This window comes from Panicum virgatum, chromosome 8K (genome assembly GCF_016808335.1).
Source record: "Panicum virgatum strain AP13 chromosome 8K, P.virgatum_v5, whole genome shotgun sequence".
Classification (NCBI taxonomy): Eukaryota; Viridiplantae; Streptophyta; class Magnoliopsida; order Poales; family Poaceae; genus Panicum; species Panicum virgatum.
Genome location: NC_053143.1, coordinates 36,057,076 through 36,060,911, shown reverse-complemented (window position 1 = coordinate 36,060,911; position 3,836 = coordinate 36,057,076). Strand labels below are relative to the sequence as shown.

Below are 3,836 nucleotides of genomic sequence, written 5' to 3'. Positions count from 1 at the left end.
TCGAGGAGGAGGTGGCCGGAGGAGGTTCGTCGACGACGAGAAGCAGCGGTCTGCGTACGGGATCGGCGGCGAGGGGGTTCTGGTGGAGGATAGGCGACGAGGAGCGGTCGGGGAGCTGCGCGAGAGCGAGGTGGAGCTGATGGCGGGGTCTGCGTGGGCGGAGGAGGTCTGGAATGGCGGGTCGACGGTGAGCTCGAGCTCACCGGCGTTCGGGTGGACGGCGGCGGTGTTCTGGGGTTTGGGGGTGGGGAACTGGCGAGATAGTGAGGGGAATGGGTTGCGGGGATTCTCCTGGTGCTGAGGCACGCGAGAGATGGGGAAGCCGGGCTCTTTCCCGAGCCCGCCACGGCGGCGGCGAGGTGGTGGCCGCGGAGCTCGACTGGGCGGCGTGGCAAGGGGAGGAGGGATCCAACGTGGGGTGGAGTGGGTCCAGAGGGTCGCGGGGGCGCCACGTGCGGCGGCCGCCACCTGCGGCCCTCCTCGGCGGCGGGCGGCGCTTGCACTGCGCCGGTGGAGCAGCAGGAGGTGGCCTGCGGCCCTCCTCGGCGGCGGGTGGCGCTTGGACTGCGCTAGCAGCAGAGCGAAGCAGAGAGGGAGAGAGGTGGAAGATGACTGCTGGACTTGTCTGTAATTTCTGAAAAAAATCTGGGGTTCTACTATAAATAAAAATAACTCCTAAACTAGGGCTCAAATGAAAAAGTGCCCGACATGGAAGTTGTTCAACTTTTCAAGATCTACAACTTTGATGTTGTGCAAAAATTGATTTGACCAAAGGTTAAAGAGTTATTTTGAAAACATAGGAAGGATTTTGAATTTAATAGACTTTTTGTCTTTTCCAAAGCAAATTCACCTTAAATTTAGATTGAAAAGTAAAATTTTCTGCCATGTAATGATTGCACTGAATTTTGCAAATAAACCCTCCCCAAAAGCAGCATTTGCACACCCTACTCAAATTAAATTATAGAAAGGACCTTGCATCAAATCATATTTACACAATTAACCATATATTTTTAAAATAAGACCCTTGCTCACACAATTTTAGCACATGATGCATAAAATAAATACAGTTCTACTGTGCAGACACCTAGGGTGTCACAACTATATTGATGAATGTCAAAGGAAAAGATACAAGAGATTATACCCGACTTCCGATGACGACTCCAGAATCCCAAGACAAGCTCGACTCGACTCGAACTCCCATACTACCTAACCTACTCTAGAAAGGAAAATTGAGAGAAGAGAGCTCCTTTGGTGTGTGTTGAGAGTGAGGGTGTTGCTCTCTATTTATAGATGCTAGAGGTCGGTATTTGGCCGAGGCGTCGGGTGTACGCAAGAGGATCGATTGACGTAGCTTCCACGCGAAGATGAGCTCGAGACGCTGCAAAGTGGGACCGGCCGGCCTCCCTTAGGCCAGCCGGCCAGTGATTTCCTCCGTTTGGCGCCGACCTTCTCATGGACGCTCCTGATCTCCTCCTGGTGTCGGTGTAGGTTGCGTTGGTTCAACGCTGAAAGTTGTAAGCCGGCCGGCCGGCCTGGAGTTGGCACGTCTCGGCCCTCCATTTCACAGGCTTGCTGATCAACATGTGTATGAAGTCCATGGTGGTGCTCCGGTCCAAAAGATCTCGACAAGTGCTGAAAATGGATCCTTTAATCCATGTGCTAGGCCTTTCGGTCATAACTTTTATATTTGCTTGTATATCCAGTTCATAGGGTTCCATTGGAGGGTCCCTAGTGGTCTTGTGGCAAGGCGAGATGTGTTCTGCAAAGGTGCCGGGCTGGCCGGCCTCACCTAGGCCGGCCGACCTGCAACCTCTGCACGACACGGGTCCGAAACTTGTGATTTGCATAACTTTTGCGTTTGGACTCCGAATTGGGTGATCCAAGTGTCCAATTCGATCTTCTCGACGAGATCTTCAACATGGCAATGCCAAATTTGGCTTTTGACAATGTCTATAATGGTGTCATCTTGTATCCATGTTTCACGATCCATGTAGATGCTCCATTTAGTGTTGTTTCTTGCATATTCTGAGCATAATCCTACAAACCATCTCAAGCCACCATAACTTGTGGAATTTGTTAGGACTAGGTAAAATATGTATGGAACATGGTGCAAAGCTCAATTTATTCCCGAGAAGTTGATGGTCAAAATAGGAAATAATGGCTGTCAACAATGACCCAGAAGACATTCCGTGATTACTCCTCTCCGTCTGCTAACCAGGTTCCCACCGGACCTGAGGTTAACACCAGGAGAGATAATTTCGAGATCAAGACGGGTCTTATCATGATGGTGCAGGCCATCCCTTTCTGTGGCCAGGCCAATAAGGATGCTAGTACTCATCTCCAGTAGTTCTTGGAGCTCTGCAGTACTTTTGTTATCAAGGAAGTATCTCAGGATGCGATCCGGCTCCGTCTATTTTCATTCTCTCTCCTAGGGAGAGCAAAGTAGTGGTTCTATGCTAACAAGACCACTGTGGACACCTGGGACAAATGTGCCAAGATGTCCTCGCGAAGTTTTTCCTAACGGGCAAGACCAATGCTCTTCGTGGAAGGATTTCGAGCTTCTAGCAGGCATCTAATGAGTCAATTCCTGAAGCTTGGGAGAGACTTCAGGAGTACATCCTTGCGTGTCCGCACCATGGGATGGACAATTGGCTTATTCTTCAGAACTTCTACAACGGGTTGACTCAATCTTCCCATGATTATGTGGATGCCGCTGTGGGTGGAGCTTTCTTCTCGCTGACCATTGAATGAGCTACAACATTGATCAAGACGATGGTGTCCAACCAAGATTGGAGCGATGATCGTCTCCAACCACGTCAGCGAGGCATGCAATCCGTCAAGGAGACTAACATGCTCGCAATGAAAATTGATCTCCTCCTCAAGAAATTCGAGGATTATTCCCAAGATAAGTCTCAGATGCAGACATTACAAGCCTTGGAAGCTCGCATGACATGCGAGGTCTGTGGGAATGTTGGACATTCGGGCGATAACTGCTCGGAAACTCAAGAAGAAGCCATGTATCTCAATGGCAACAACAACGGATTTCGTCCACAAGGAGGTTAGGGGAGGAATCAACCACGCCCATATTATCAAGGAGGTAACGGGAATTCGAATTCTTTCAATCCTAACCAACCTACCTTGAGGGATCTTTTCTACGGCCAAGTGAAGATCAATGAGTCCCTTCAGAAGAAGTTGGCCGCGAATGACAAATTCATGGAGACCATCCATGCTAAGATGGACGGCTTCTCCACCGCCATCAAGAACCAGCTGAGTTTCAACAAGATGCTTGAAACTTAATTGGCTCAACTGGCCGCTGCTACTCCTACTGCTGAATTAGGGAAGATTCCGGGGCAACCCGAATCTACTCTAGAGAGCGTCAATGCCATGACTGCTAAGTGGGAGAAGCCACCTAGCAAATCACCCTTCACCAGCTATGCAGAGAAACTCACGCGACCCAGAAGGAGTGCGTGGGGCGAGCTAGCAGCTATGATACGAGAGGATCCCAGAACCCCAGTGATTAGTTGCTTGATCTTCGATTGTGACTTCGATCACGCTCTGTGCGACCTTGGAGCTAGTGTCAATATCATGCCCAAGGTAACATTTGAGAAGCTCAGTTATCCGGCACTTTTCCCTACCACTATGTGTGTGCAGTTGGCAGACTCCACCGTGAGATATCCCGAGGGAGTCATGAAGAATCTCTTGGAAAAGGTCAGGAACACCTTCATACTCGCGGACTTCGTGGTCCTCGATATGGAGAGAGATCTTGGGATTCCGCTCATACTTGGGCGACCTTTTCTGAGAGATGCAAATGCCAGAATCAATGTCAGAGTAGGGAA

The 3,836-nt window shown here is 50.0% G+C and overlaps 1 non-coding gene across 1 annotated transcript; it reads right to left on the bottom strand.

Annotated features, from left to right (window-relative positions):
- Nucleotides 1–2,535: 2,535 nt before the first annotated feature.
- On the bottom strand, nucleotides 2,536–2,642 carry LOC120646617. The gene has a single exon (XR_005664517.1). It is a non-coding gene; the product is annotated as a small nucleolar RNA R71 (small nucleolar RNA).
- Nucleotides 2,643–3,836: the final 1,194 nt, after the last annotated feature.